Source organism: Pristiophorus japonicus, chromosome 25, assembly GCF_044704955.1.
Source record: "Pristiophorus japonicus isolate sPriJap1 chromosome 25, sPriJap1.hap1, whole genome shotgun sequence".
Taxonomy (NCBI): domain Eukaryota; kingdom Metazoa; phylum Chordata; class Chondrichthyes; family Pristiophoridae; genus Pristiophorus; species Pristiophorus japonicus.
The window spans coordinates 8625911-8642087 of NC_092001.1; the positions used below are offsets into that span (position 1 = coordinate 8625911).

General features: G+C 42.3%; 5 non-coding genes across 5 annotated transcripts; all 5 read right to left on the reverse strand.

The window, feature by feature from the left end:
• Positions 1-1868: 1868 nt before the first annotated feature.
• On the reverse strand, positions 1869-1950 carry trnas-gcu (transfer RNA serine (anticodon GCU)). The gene has a single exon. It is a non-coding gene; the product is annotated as a tRNA-Ser (tRNA).
• Positions 1951-4949: 2999 nt separating this feature from the next.
• Positions 4950-5031, reverse strand: trnas-gcu (transfer RNA serine (anticodon GCU)). Its single transcript has one exon. It is a non-coding gene; the product is annotated as a tRNA-Ser (tRNA).
• Positions 5032-8033: 3002 nt separating this feature from the next.
• trnas-gcu (transfer RNA serine (anticodon GCU)) lies at positions 8034-8115 on the reverse strand. Its single transcript has one exon. It is a non-coding gene; the product is annotated as a tRNA-Ser (tRNA).
• A 2999-nt stretch (positions 8116-11114) lies between these two features.
• Positions 11115-11196, reverse strand: trnas-gcu (transfer RNA serine (anticodon GCU)). The gene has a single exon. It is a non-coding gene; the product is annotated as a tRNA-Ser (tRNA).
• A 2999-nt stretch (positions 11197-14195) lies between these two features.
• Positions 14196-14277, reverse strand: trnas-gcu (transfer RNA serine (anticodon GCU)). The gene has a single exon. It is a non-coding gene; the product is annotated as a tRNA-Ser (tRNA).
• Positions 14278-16177: the final 1900 nt, after the last annotated feature.

Consider the following 16177-nt stretch of genomic DNA (forward strand, 5'->3'; position numbering starts at 1 on the left):
TTTCCGCTGGATCTGACAGCAGCTGCTTGTGCTGTGAAAGAGGTCAAATGTAAGAGAGCGCAGCGCAGGCAGAACAGAAAAAGCATATTTATTTTGGAAGTTAAAAATTTGGAATTATATATAAATATACACATATATATATATACATGTATAAATAAAGTCAGTCAGTCAGTCATGTCTTGTATTGGTTTGATTTGATTTGAATTTGCAAATAAGGATGGAGGATGTCGTCATGTCACACAGCCCACACGCAAGCCCTGCCTAAAATCGCTATATTTCTAACTTGTGTATTTTCCCTTCTTTCAGACGTGGAATAGCAAAATCCCTCAGCAGATTCTTCTACCGTCAGAGAGTCCACGAAGGAGTGTTCAATCAAATCAGTACGGTTTCAAGTTGCATGTAATGCATTTTTCTCACATGACAGTAAGATCGCACAGCACGTTTGCACACTCTCTAGCTTACACAAAAACACAAACAAACTAAAATTCGTTAACCTCCAAAGGCAGGTTTTGAAATTGGAAATTGGAAATCTGGGAGAGACAGCACATCCCTTTTAAACAGACACAGAATGATGAGGGTCTGATAGCACACCATTTTAAAGAGACAGAGAATGATCTCGGACAGACAGCAAATCCCCTTAAAAGGGACACGGAAATAGAATGAATAAAAACAGATAAATATGTAAAACTCGGCAGGTCGTGCAGATTTTGTGGAGGAAGAATCCGGTTTCACGTGCTGTCGGATAATCATTCCGATATTTCAGGAAAAAGTTAAAGATTACAGATGTTTTCAACAAAAATAGCGCCTTGAAAAAATACGCAGCGAGAAAGGACAAATGGGAACGTCTGTGATACAGCCGAACGCAGGAGTGTTTAAATAATACATGGCACAATGGAGAAAGGCAAAGTGGGTGGTAATCGGGCAATAACGTAACAAAGGATGGTCCAGAGGAGGTGTTAGTGGGAATAGCAGAACCATTACCAGACAATGGGAGCGGTGCTTATCATCCAATACGTTGAATCTAATGTTGAGGCCAGAAGACGAGAACATGCCTACAATGTAGGGTATCACCGTCTTTTAATCAGACCAGGCAGCTTTGCCAGCCCGGATTGATTTCCTGTCCGCTTTGAATTCGGCAGCCAAGGCACGAATTCAAAAGGCAGCTTCTCTCAGCTTTTCAGCTCTAGAAAAACAGGACGCACTCATATTCAGGGCAGAGGTAGAGATTGACGCTGAATGTATGCTAATCCCAATTGAGGTGAACTTATGCGTACAGACAGGAAGATATACTGATCAAGTATCGGCCGGAACCAAACAAGGCTTTAGGGTATCCAACGAGTCACAGAGCCGAGTACCTCTGAGATATTTTAACTTTACTCAGTTTGGCGGGTTTCACTTTGCTCTGGGATTTGGATGCTTAGGGAACATCGGCGTAAAATCACACGTTTTAACGTGAAATACGTCTGTTTTCTCACATGTCGAGCGGCTGTTTGAAGCGGAACTTTGAGTAAAACATGGCGGGGCTCGTCCGGGATTTGGCCCGTGACCTCTCGGATTTCAAAAGTGATCATTCCGAAGGGAGAATCATAACCGTGGACTAACGAGCCGCCGACAGTGAAAAGCGCAGCTCTCAGATTCTGACGGTGGTGAGAAATGATATTATGGCCCATCGTGCATGTGCTGTCTCTAGATACCTATCTAATTAGTGCCCCTCGCCATTGTACTGCAACTGTTCTCCTTTTGACGAATATATTATTAATTTGAGACATGACATGAGGACAGTTCAGCATCCCTGTAAGTAAAAGGGGAATTTGGCGATGAGGTGAAATGTGAATGTCAAAAAAAGTGGTTATGCTGCAAGCCAACGACGACGAGAATGGGATTCGAAGTCATGCGTGCAGAGCACAATGGATGAGCAGTCCATCGCCTTAACCTCTCGGCCACCTCGTCTCTGCTATACGACATCGTCAGCCATTCAATCTCCTGCTTTTTGTATCCAAACAGAAATAAGGTGCAAAAAAGTCCACTTCACAGCTTGCTCTGCCCGTGCATGCATATCGACAATGATGAAAACTTGCAATGAGATTCTTTGAGCAAACAGCCTTCCTTCACTTCAGGTGAGTGACTGGAAGAGATGGTTGGTTTCTCGGCAGAATCACAACAAAGAATATAAAATTTCACGTAGCGAGCTAAGTTGACCGCGGCAGGACTCGAACCTGCAATCTTTTGATAACTTTGAGGTTTTAATCGAAGTCAGACGCCTTATACATTAGGCCACGCGGCCGCTGCCAGCACCATTCATTGTGTTGTGTATATTGCGAGCAAATTCGGGGCAACTGCAATATTAAGGAGTGGATTAAGGAAAAGATGAGCATATTTCGAGTGAATGAACAGATGCACTGCGATCTGGGTGCGCATCGGCGCAGGCAACCCCAATGTAAATTGGAACACTATAGTTTAACAATTCGGTCATTGCAGCTGAAATCATACTCTTTCTCAAACAATACAGGATGACCCGGGTTTATGAGAAAATCCGTTTTAAAGGGAAAGATTATAACCGGTACTGACAACTAGCCCATTTAAACAGACACAGAATGATCCGGAATTGCAAGGACATCCCTTTTACCCAGATGCAGAATGATCCTTGACTGACAGCAGTTCCCTTTTAAAAGAATAAAGTGAGATTTCGATCATCCCTGAAGGCAATTGTGCAGTGGGGCTCAGGACCACGCGGCGCAGAGACTGTTATTGAAGCCACAGGTAATAGACAGGCAGGAAGGAAGGAGGGAGGGAAGTAAAACCAGCCCAGTCTGAAATATATAAATATTTAACATTTTAAGAAAATAAATGCATTTAAATTGTATTTAAAAAAAATTGAATTTGAGTTGTTTTAATGAAATAAATAATTGATTCATAATCTATGTATTTTTTTATTGAACGAATGCTGTGTAACTATAAGAATTCCATTGGATATGAGAGGTGCAGTCAATAACTACCCAAACACAGTAACCCCATGGTGGAAGACAAGCCATGAGGGAAGATGTGGGCTACAAGGGCGATCTTTTAAAATCGAGTGTGTCTTTCCGCTGGATCTGACAGCAGCTGCTTGTGCTGTGAAAGAGGTCAAATGTAAGAGAGCGCAGCGCAGGCCGAACAGAAAAAGCATATTTATTTTGGAAGTTAAAAATTTGGAATTATATATAAATATACACATATATATATATACATGTATAAATAAAGTCAGTCAGTCAGTCATGTCTTGTATTGGTTTGATTTGATTTGAATTTGCAAATAAGGATGGAGGATGTCGTCATGTCACACAGCCCACACGCAAGCCCTGCCTAAAATCGCTATATTTCTAACTTGTGTATTTTCCCTTCTTTCAGATGTGGAATAGCAAAATCCCTCAGCAGATTCTTCTACCGTCAGAGAGTCCACGAAGGAGTGTTCAATCAAATCAGTACGGTTTCAAGTTGCATGTAATGCATTTTTCTCACATGACAGTAAGATCGCACAGCACGTTTGCACACTCTCTAGCTTACACAAAAACACAAACAAACTAAAATTCGTTAACCTCCAAAGGCAGGTTTTGAAATTGGAAATTGGAAATCTGGGAGAGACAGCACATCCCTTTTAAACAGACACAGAATGATGAGGGTCTGATAGCACACCATTTTAAAGAGACAGAGAATGATCTCGGACAGACAGCAAATCCCCTTAAAAGGGACACGGAAATAGAATGAATAAAAACAGATAAATATGTAAAACTCGGCAGGTCGTGCAGATTTTGTGGAGGAAGAATCCGGTTTCACGTGCTGTCGGATAATTATTCCGATATTTCAGGAAAAAGTTAAAGATTACAGATGTTTTCAACAAAAATAGCGCCTTGAAAAAATACGCAGCGAGAAAGGACAAATGGGAACGTCTGTGATACAGCCGAACGCAGGAGTGTTTAAATAATACATGGCACAATGGAGAAAGGCAAAGTGGGTGGTAATCGGGCAATAACGTAACAAAGGATGGTCCAGAGGAGGTGTTAGTGGGAATAGCAGAACCATTACCAGACAATGGGAGCGGTGCTTATCATCCGATACGTTGAATCTAATGTTGAGGCCAGAAGACGAGAACATGCCTACAATATAGGGTATCACCGTCTTTTAATCAGACCAGGCAGCTTTGCCAGCCCGGATTGATTTCCTGTCCGCTTTGAATTCGGCAGCCAAGGCACGAATTCAAAAGGCAGCTTCTCTCAGCTTTTCAGCTCTAGAAAAACAGGACGCACTCATATTCAGGGCAGAGGTAGAGATTGACGCTGAATGTATGCTAATCCCAATTGAGGTGAACTTATGCGTACAGACAGGAAGATATACTGATCAAGTATCGGCCGGAACCAAACAAGGCTTTAGGGTATCCAACGAGTCACAGAGCCGAGTACCTCTGAGATATTTTAACTTTACTCAGTTTGGCGGGTTTCACTTTGCTCTGGGATTTGGATGCTTAGGGAACATCGGCGTAAAATCACACGTTTTAACGTGAAATACGTCTGTTTTCTCACATGTCGAGCGGCTGTTTGAAGCGGAACTTTGAGTAAAACATGGCGGGGCTCGTCCGGGATTTGGCCCGTGACCTCTCGGATTTCAAAAGTGATCATTCCGAAGGGAGAATCATAACCGTGGACTAACGAGCCGCCGACAGTGAAAAGCGCAGCTCTCAGATTCTGACGGTGGTGAGAAATGATATTATGGCCCATCGTGCATGTGCTGTCTCTCAGATACCTATCTAATTAGTGCCCCTCGCCATTGTACTGCAACTGTTCTCCTTTTGACGAATATATTATTAATTTGAGACATGACATGAGGACAGTTCAGCATCCCTGTAAGTAAAAGGGGAATTTGGCGATGAGGTGAAATGTGAATGTCAAAAAAAGTGGTTATGCTGCAAGCCAACGACGACGAGAATGGGATTCGAAGCCATGCGTGCAGAGCACAATGGATGAGCAGTCCATCGCCTTAACCTCTCGGCCACCTCGTCTCTGCTATACGACATCGTCAGCCATTCAATCTCCTGCTTTTTGTATCCAAACAGAAATAAGGTGCAAAAAAGTCCACTTCACAGCTTGCTCTGCCCGTGCATGCATATCGACAATGATGAAAACTTGCAATGAGATTCTTTGAGCAAACAGCCTTCCTTCACTTCAGGTGAGTGACTGGAAGAGATGGTTGGTTTCTCGGCAGAATCACAACAAAGAATATAAAATTTCACGTAGCGAGCTAAGTTGACCGCGGCAGGACTCGAACCTGCAATCTTTTGATAACTTTGAGGTTTTAATCGAAGTCAGACGCCTTATACATTAGGCCACGCGGCCGCGGCCAGCACCATTCATTGTGTTGTGTATATTGCGAGCAAATTCGGGGCAACTGCAATATTAAGGAGTGGATTAAGGAAAAGATGAGCATATTTCGAGTGAATGAACAGATGCACTGCGATCTGGGTGCGCATCGGCGCAGGCAACCCCAATGTAAATTGGAACACTATAGTTTAACAATTCGGTCATTGCAGCTGAAATCATACTCTTTCTCAAACAATACAGGATGACCCGGGTTTATGAGAAAATCCGTTTTAAAGGGAAAGATTATAACCGGTACTGACAACTAGCCCATTTAAACAGACACAGAATGATCCGGAATTGCAAGGACATCCCTTTTACCCAGATGCAGAATGATCCTTGACTGACAGCAGTTCCCTTTTAAAAGAATAAAGTGAGATTTCGATCATCCCTGAAGGCAATTGTGCAGTGGGGCTCAGGACCACGCGGCGCAGAGACTGTTATTGAAGCCACAGGTAATAGACAGGCAGGAAGGAAGGAGGGAGGGAAGTAAAACCAGCCCAGTCTGAAATATATAAATATTTAACATTTTAAGAAAATAAATGCATTTAAATTGTATTTAAAAAAAATTGAATTTGAGTTGTTTTAATGAAATAAATAATTGATTCATAATCTATGTATTTTTTTATTGAACGAATGCTGTGTAACTATAAGAATTCCATTGGATATGAGAGGTGCAGTCAATAACTACCCAAACACAGTAACCCCATGGTGGAAGACAAGCCATGAGGGAAGATGTGGGCTACAAGGGCGATCTTTTAAAATCGAGTGTGTCTTTCCGCTGGATCTGACAGCAGCTGCTTGTGCTGTGAAAGAGGTCAAATGTAAGAGAGCGCAGCGCAGGCAGAACAGAAAAAGCATATTTATTTTGGAAGTTAAAAATTTGGAATTATATATAAATATACACATATATATATATACATGTATAAATAAAGTCAGTCAGTCAGTCATGTCTTGTATTGGTTTGATTTGATTTGAATTTGCAAATAAGGATGGAGGATGTCGTCATGTCACACAGCCCACACGCAAGCCCTGCCTAAAATCGCTATATTTCTAACTTGTGTATTTTCCCTTCTTTCAGACGTGGAATAGCAAAATCCCTCAGCAGATTCTTCTACCGTCAGAGAGTCCACGAAGGAGTGTTCAATCAAATCAGTACGGTTTCAAGTTGCATGTAATGCATTTTTCTCACATGACAGTAAGATCGCACAGCACGTTTGCACACTCTCTAGCTTACACAAAAACACAAACAAACTAAAATTCGTTAACCTCCAAAGGCAGGTTTTGAAATTGGAAATTGGAAATCTGGGAGAGACAGCACATCCCTTTTAAACAGACACAGAATGATGAGGGTCTGATAGCACACCATTTTAAAGAGACAGAGAATGATCTCGGACAGACAGCAAATCCCCTTAAAAGGGACACGGAAATAGAATGAATAAAAACAGATAAATATGTAAAACTCGGCAGGTCGTGCAGATTTTGTGGAGGAAGAATCCGGTTTCACGTGCTGTCGGATAATCATTCCGATATTTCAGGAAAAAGTTAAAGATTACAGATATTTTCAACAAAAATAGCGCCTTGAAAAAATACGCAGCGAGAAAGGACAAATGGGAACGTCTGTGATACAGCCGAACGCAGGAGTGTTTAAATAATACATGGCACAATGGAGAAAGGCAAAGTGGGTGGTAATCGGGCAATAACGTAACAAAGGATGGTCCAGAGGAGGTGTTAGTGGGAATAGCAGAACCATTACCAGACAATGGGAGCGGTGCTTATCATCCAATACGTTGAATCTAATGTTGAGGCCAGAAGACGAGAACATGCCTACAATATAGGGTATCACCGTCTTTTAATCAGACCAGGCAGCTTTGCCAGCCCGGATTGATTTCCTGTCCGCTTTGAATTCGGCAGCCAAGGCACGAATTCAAAAGGCAGCTTCTCTCAGCTTTTCAGCTCTAGAAAAACAGGACGCACTCATATTCAGGGCAGAGGTAGAGATTGACGCTGAATGTATGCTAATCCCAATTGAGGTGAACTTATGCGTACAGACAGGAAGATATACTGATCAAGTATCGGCCGGAACCAAACAAGGCTTTAGGGTATCCAACGAGTCACAGAGCCGAGTACCTCTGAGATATTTTAAGTTTACTCAGTTTGGCGGGTTTCACTTTGCTCTGGGATTTGGATGCTTAGGGAACATCGGCGTAAAATCACACGTTTTAACGTGAAATACGTCTGTTTTCTCACATGTCGAGCGGCTGTTTGAAGCGGAACTTTGAGTAAAAAAACATGGCGGGGCTCGTCCGGGATTTGGCCCGTGACCTCTCGGATTTCAAAAGTGATCATTCCGAAGGGAGAATCATAACCGTGGACTAACGAGCCGCCGACAGTGAAAAGCGCAGCTCTCAGATTCTGACGGTGGTGAGAAATGATATTATGGCCCATCGTGCATGTGCTGTCTCTCAGATACCTATCTAATTAGTGCCCCTCGCCATTGTACTGCAACTGTTCTCCTTTTGACGAATATATTATTAATTTGAGACATGACATGAGGAAAGTTCAGCATCCCTGTAAGTAAAAGGGGAATTTGGCGATGAGGTGAAATGTGAATGTCAAAAAAAGTGGTTATGCTGCAAGCCAACGACGACGAGAATGGGATTCGAAGCCATGCGTGCAGAGCACAATGGATGAGCAGTCCATCGCCTTAACCTCTCGGCCACCTCGTCTCTGCTATACGACATCGTCAGCCATTCAATCTCCTGCTTTTTGTATCCAAACAGAAATAAGGTGCAAAAAAGTCCACTTCACAGCTTGCTCTGCCCGTGCATGCATATCGACAATGATGAAAACTTGCAGTGAGATTCTTTGAGCAAACAGCCTTCCTTCACTTCAGGTGAGTGACTGGAAGAGATGGTTGGTTTCTCGGCAGAATCACAACAAAGAATATAAAATTTCACGTAGCGAGCTAAGTTGACCGCGGCAGGACTCGAACCTGCAATCTTTTGATAACTTTGAGGTTTTAATCGAAGTCAGACGCCTTATACATTAGGCCACGCGGCCGCTGCCAGCACCATTCATTGTGTTGTGTATATTGCGAGCAAATTCGGGGCAACTGCAATATTAAGGAGTGGATTAAGGAAAAGATGAGCATATTTCGAGTGAATGAACAGATGCACTGCGATCTGGGTGCGCATCGGCGCAGGCAACCCCAATGTAAATTGGAACACTATAGTTTAACAATTCGGTCATTGCAGCTGAAATCATACTCTTTCTCAAACAATACAGGATGACCCGGGTTTATGAGAAAATCCGTTTTAAAGGGAAAGATTATAACCGGTACTGACAACTAGCCCATTTAAACAGACACAGAATGATCCGGAATTGCAAGGACATCCCTTTTACCCAGATGCAGAATGATCCTTGACTGACAGCAGTTCCCTTTTAAAAGAATAAAGTGAGATTTCGATCATCCCTGAAGGCAATTGTGCAGTGGGGCTCAGGACCACGCGGCGCAGAGACTGTTATTGAAGCCACAGGTAATAGACAGGCAGGAAGGAAGGAGGGAGGGAAGTAAAACCAGCCCAGTCTGAAATATATAAATATTTAACATTTTAAGAAAATAAATGCATTTAAATTGTATTTAAAAAAAATTGAATTTGAGTTGTTTTAATGAAATAAATAATTGATTCATAATCTATGTATTTTTTTATTGAACGAATGCTGTGTAACTATAAGAATTCCATTGGATATGAGAGGTGCAGTCAATAACTACCCAAACACAGTAACCCCATGGTGGAAGACAAGCCATGAGGGAAGATGTGGGCTACAAGGGCGATCTTTTAAAATCGAGTGTGTCTTTCCGCTGGATCTGACAGCAGCTGCTTGTGCTGTGAAAGAGGTCAAATGTAAGAGAGCGCAGCGCAGGCAGAACAGAAAAAGCATATTTATTTTGGAAGTTAAAAATTTGGAATTATATATAAATATACACATATATATATATACATGTATAAATAAAGTCAGTCAGTCAGTCATGTCTTGTATTGGTTTGATTTGATTTGAATTTGCAAATAAGGATGGAGGATGTCGTCATGTCACACAGCCCACACGCAAGCCCTGCCTAAAATCGCTATATTTCTAACTTGTGTATTTTCCCTTCTTTCAGACGTGGAATAGCAAAATCCCTCAGCAGATTCTTCTACCGTCAGAGAGTCCACGAAGGAGTGTTCAATCAAATCAGTACGGTTTCAAGTTGCATGTAATGCATTTTTCTCACATGACAGTAAGATCGCACAGCACGTTTGCACACTCTCTAGCTTACACAAAAACACAAACAAACTAAAATTCGTTAACCTCCAAAGGCAGGTTTTGAAATTGGAAATTGGAAATCTGGGAGAGACAGCACATCCCTTTTAAACAGACACAGAATGATGAGGGTCTGATAGCACACCATTTTAAAGAGACAGAGAATGATCTCGGACAGACAGCAAATCCCCTTAAAAGGGACACGGAAATAGAATGAATAAAAACAGATAAATATGTAAAACTCGGCAGGTCGTGCAGATTTTGTGGAGGAAGAATCCGGTTTCACGTGCTGTCGGATAATCATTCCGATATTTCAGGAAAAAGTTAAAGATTACAGATGTTTTCAACAAAAATAGCGCCTTGAAAAAATACGCAGCGAGAAAGGACAAATGGGAACGTCTGTGATACAGCCGAACGCAGGAGTGTTTAAATAATACATGGCACAATGGAGAAAGGCAAAGTGGGTGGTAATCGGGCAATAACGTAACAAAGGATGGTCCAGAGGAGGTGTTAGTGGGAATAGCAGAACCATTACCAGACAATGGGAGCGGTGCTTATCATCCAATACGTTGAATCTAATGTTGAGGCCAGAAGACGAGAACATGCCTACAATATAGGGTATCACCGTCTTTTAATCAGACCAGGCAGCTTTGCCAGCCCGGATTGATTTCCTGTCCGCTTTGAATTCGGCAGCCAAGGCACGAATTCAAAAGGCAGCTTCTCTCAGCTTTTCAGCTCTAGAAAAACAGGACGCACTCATATTCAGGGCAGAGGTAGAGATTGACGCTGAATGTATGCTAATCCCAATTGAGGTGAACTTATGCGTACAGACAGGAAGATATACTGATCAAGTATCGGCCGGAACCAAACAAGGCTTTAGGGTATCCAACGAGTCACAGAGCCGAGTACCTCTGAGATATTTTAACTTTACTCAGTTTGGCGGGTTTCACTTTGCTCTGGGATTTGGATGCTTAGGGAACATCGGCGTAAAATCACACGTTTTAACGTGAAATACGTCTGTTTTCTCACATGTCGAGCGGCTGTTTGAAGCGGAACTTTGAGTAAAACATGGCGGGGCTCGTCCGGGATTTGGCCCGTGACCTCTCGGATTTCAAAAGTGATCATTCCGAAGGGAGAATCATAACCGTGGACTAACGAGCCGCCGACAGTGAAAAGCGCAGCTCTCAGATTCTGACGGTGGTGAGAAATGATATTATGGCCCATCGTGCATGTGCTGTCTCTCAGATACCTATCTAATTAGTGCCCCTCGCCATTGTACTGCAACTGTTCTCCTTTTGACGAATATATTATTAATTTGAGACATGACATGAGGAAAGTTCAGCATCCCTGTAAGTAAAAGGGGAATTTGGCGATGAGGTGAAATGTGAATGTCAAAAAAAGTGGTTATGCTGCAAGCCAACGACGACGAGAATGGGATTCGAAGCCATGCGTGCAGAGCACAATGGATGAGCAGTCCATCGCCTTAACCTCTCGGCCACCTCGTCTCTGCTATACGACATCGTCAGCCATTCAATCTCCTGCTTTTTGTATCCAAACAGAAATAAGGTGCAAAAAAGTCCACTTCACAGCTTGCTCTGCCCGTGCATGCATATCGACAATGATGAAAACTTGCAATGAGATTCTTTGAGCAAACAGCCTTCCTTCACTTCAGGTGAGTGACTGGAAGAGATGGTTGGTTTCTCGGCAGAATCACAACAAAGAATATAAAATTTCACGTAGCGAGCTAAGTTGACCGCGGCAGGACTCGAACCTGCAATCTTTTGATAACTTTGAGGTTTTAATCGAAGTCAGACGCCTTATACATTAGGCCACGCGGCCGCTGCCAGCACCATTCATTGTGTTGTGTATATTGCGAGCAAATTCGGGGCAACTGCAATATTAAGGAGTGGATTAAGGAAAAGATGAGCATATTTCGAGTGAATGAACAGATGCACTGCGATCTGGGTGCGCATCGGCGCAGGCAACCCCAATGTAAATTGGAACACTATAGTTTAACAATTCGGTCATTGCAGCTGAAATCATACTCTTTCTCAAACAATACAGGATGACCCGGGTTTATGAGAAAATCCGTTTTAAAGGGAAAGATTATAACCGGTACTGACAACTAGCCCATTTAAACAGACACAGAATGATCCGGAATTGCAAGGACATCCCTTTTACCCAGATGCAGAATGATCCTTGACTGACAGCAGTTCCCTTTTAAAAGAATAAAGTGAGATTTCGATCATCCCTGAAGGCAATTGTGCAGTGGGGCTCAGGACCACGCGGCGCAGAGACTGTTATTGAAGCCACAGGTAATAGACAGGCAGGAAGGAAGGAGGGAGGGAAGTAAAACCAGCCCAGTCTGAAATATATAAATATTTAACATTTTAAGAAAATAAATGCATTTAAATTGTATTTAAAAAAAATTGAATTTGAGTTGTTTTAATGAAATAAATAATTGATTCATAATCTATGTATTTTTTTATTGAACGAATGCTGTGTAACTATAAGAATTCCATTGGATATGAGAGGTGCAGTCAATAACTACCCAAACACAGTAACCCCATGGTGGAAGACAAGCCATGAGGGAAGATGTGGGCTACAAGGGCGATCTTTTAAAATCGAGTGTGTCTTTCCGCTGGATCTGACAGCAGCTGCTTGTGCTGTGAAAGAGGTCAAATGTAAGAGAGCGCAGCGCAGGCAGAACAGAAAAAGCATATTTATTTTGGAAGTTAAAAATTTGGAATTATATATAAATATACACATATATATATATACATGTATAAATAAAGTCAGTCAGTCAGTCATGTCTTGTATTGGTTTGATTTGATTTGAATTTGCAAATAAGGATGGAGGATGTCGTCATGTCACACAGCCCACACGCAAGCCCTGCCTAAAATCGCTATATTTCTAACTTGTGTATTTTCCCTTCTTTCAGACGTGGAATAGCAAAATCCCTCAGCAGATTCTTCTACCGTCAGAGAGTCCACGAAGGAGTGTTCAATCAAATCAGTACGGTTTCAAGTTGCATGTAATGCATTTTTCTCACATGACAGTAAGATCGCACAGCACGTTTGCACACTCTCTAGCTTACACAAAAACACAAACAAACTAAAATTCGTTAACCTCCAAAGGCAGGTTTTGAAATTGGAAATTGGAAATCTGGGAGAGACAGCACATCCCTTTTAAACAGACACAGAATGATGAGGGTCTGATAGCACACCATTTTAAAGAGACAGAGAATGATCTCGGACAGACAGCAAATCCCCTTAAAAGGGACACGGAAATAGAATGAATAAAAACAGATAAATATGTAAAACTCGGCAGGTCGTGCAGATTTTGTGGAGGAAGAATCCGGTTTCACGTGCTGTCGGATAATCATTCCGATATTTCAGGAAAAAGTTAAAGATTACAGATGTTTTCAACAAAAATAGCGCCTTGAAAAAATACGCAGCGAGAAAGGACAAATGGGAACGTCTGTGATACAGCCGAACGCAGGAGTGTTTAAATAATACATGGCACAATGGAGAAAGGCAAAGTGGGTGGTAATCGGGCAATAACGTAACAAAGGATGGTCCAGAGGAGGTGTTAGTGGGAATAGCAGAACCATTACCAGACAATGGGAGCGGTGCTTATCATCCAATACGTTGAATCTAATGTTGAGGCCAGAAGACGAGAACATGCCTACAATATAGGGTATCACCGTCTTTTAATCAGACCAGGCAGCTTTGCCAGCCCGGATTGATTTCCTGTCCGCTTTGAATTCGGCAGCCAAGGCACGAATTCAAAAGGCAGCTTCTCTCAGCTTTTCAGCTCTAGAAAAACAGGACGCACTCATATTCAGGGCAGAGGTAGAGATTGACGCTGAATGTATGCTAATCCCAATTGAGGTGAACTTATGCGTACAGACAGGAAGATATACTGATCAAGTATCGGCCGGAACCAAACAAGGCTTTAGGGTATCCAACGAGTCACAGAGCCGAGTACCTCTGAGATATTTTAACTTTACTCAGTTTGGCGGGTTTCACTTTGCTCTGGGATTTGGATGCTTAGGGAACATCGGCGTAAAATCACACGTTTTAACGTGAAATACGTCTGTTTTCTCACATGTCGAGCGGCTGTTTGAAGCGGAACTTTGAGTAAAACATGGCGGGGCTCGTCCGGGATTTGGCCCGTGACCTCTCGGATTTCAAAAGTGATCATTCCGAAGGGAGAATCATAACCGTGGACTAACGAGCCGCCGACAGTGAAAAGCGCAGCTCTCAGATTCTGACGGTGGTGAGAAATGATATTATGGCCCATCGTGCATGTGCTGTCTCTCAGATACCTATCTAATTAGTGCCCCTCGCCATTGTACTGCAACTGTTCTCCTTTTGACGAATATATTATTAATTTGAGACATGACATGAGGACAGTTCAGCATCCCTGTAAGTAAAAGGGGAATTTGGCGATGAGGTGAAATGTGAATGTCAAAAAAAGTGGTTATGCTGCAAGCCAACGACGACGAGAATGGGATTCGAAGCCATGCGTGCAGAGCACAATGGATGAGCAGTCCATCGCCTTAACCTCTCGGCCACCTCGTCTCTGCTATACGACATCGTCAGCCATTCAATCTCCTGCTTTTTGTATCCAAACAGAAATAAGGTGCAAAAAAGTCCACTTCACAGCTTGCTCTGCCCGTGCATGCATATCGACAATGATGAAAACTTGCAATGAGATTCTTTGAGCAAACAGCCTTCCTTCACTTCAGGTGAGTGACTGGAAGAGATGGTTGGTTTCTCGGCAGAATCACAACAAAGAATATAAAATTTCACGTAGCGAGCTAAGTTGACCGCGGCAGGACTCGAACCTGCAATCTTTTGATAACTTTGAGGTTTTAATCGAAGTCAGACGCCTTATACATTAGGCCACGCGGCCGCTGCCAGCACCATTCATTGTGTTGTGTATATTGCGAGCAAATTCGGGGCAACTGCAATATTAAGGAGTGGATTAAGGAAAAGATGAGCATATTTCGAGTGAATGAACAGATGCACTGCGATCTGGGTGCGCATCGGCGCAGGCAACCCCAATGTAAATTGGAACACTATAGTTTAACAATTCGGTCATTGCAGCTGAAATCATACTCTTTCTCAAACAATACAGGATGACCCGGGTTTATGAGAAAATCCGTTTTAAAGGGAAAGATTATAACCGGTACTGACAACTAGCCCATTTAAACAGACGCAGAATGATCCGGAATTGCAAGGACATCCCTTTTACCCAGATGCAGAATGATCCTTGACTGACAGCAGTTCCCTTTTAAAAGAATAAAGTGAGATTTCGATCATCCCTGAAGGCAATTGTGCAGTGGGGCTCAGGACCACGCGGCGCAGAGACTGTTATTGAAGCCACAGGTAATAGACAGGCAGGAAGGAAGGAGGGAGGGAAGTAAAACCAGCCCAGTCTGAAATATATAAATATTTAACATTTTAAGAAAATAAATGCATTTAAATTGTATTTAAAAAATAATTGAATTTGAGTTGTTTTAATGAAATAAATAATTGATTCATAATCTATGTATTTTTTTATTGAACGAATGCTGTGTAACTATAAGAATTCCATTGGATATGAGAGGTGCAGTCAATAACTACCCAAACACAGTAACCCCATGGTGGAAGACAAGCCATGAGGGAAGATGTGGGCTACAAGGGCGATCTTTTAAAATCGAGTGTGTCTTTCCGCTGGATCTGACAGCAGCTGCTTGTGCTGTGAAAGAGGTCAAATGTAAGAGAGCGCAGCGCAGGCCGAACAGAAAAAGCATATTTATTTTGGAAGTTAAAAATTTGGAATTATATATAAATATACGCATATATATATATACATGTATAAATAAAGTCAGTCAGTCAGTCATGTCTTGTATTGGTTTGATTTGATTTGAATTTGCAAATAAGGATGGAGGATGTCGTCATGTCACACAGCCCACACGCAAGCCCTGCCTAAAATCGCTATATTTCTAACTTGTGTATTTTCCCTTCTTTCAGATGTGGAATAGCAAAATCCCTCAGCAGATTCTTCTACCGTCAGAGAGTCCACGAAGGAGTGTTCAATCAAATCAGTACGGTTTCAAGTTGCATGTAATGCATTTTTCTCACATGACAGTAAGATCGCACAGCACGTTTGCACACTCTCTAGCTTACACAAAAACACAAACAAACTAAAATTCGTTAACCTCCAAAGGCAGGTTTTGAAATTGGAAATTGGAAATCTGGGAGAGACAGCACATCCCTTTTAAACAGACACAGAATGATGAGGGTCTGATAGCACACCATTTTAAAGAGACAGAGAATGATCTCGGACAGACAGCAAATCCCCTTAAAAGGGACACGGAAATAGAATGAATAAAAACAGATAAATATGTAAAACTCGGCAGGTCGTGCAGATTTTGTGGAGGAAGAATCCGGTTTCACGTGCTGTCGGATAATCATTCCGATATTTCAGGAAAAA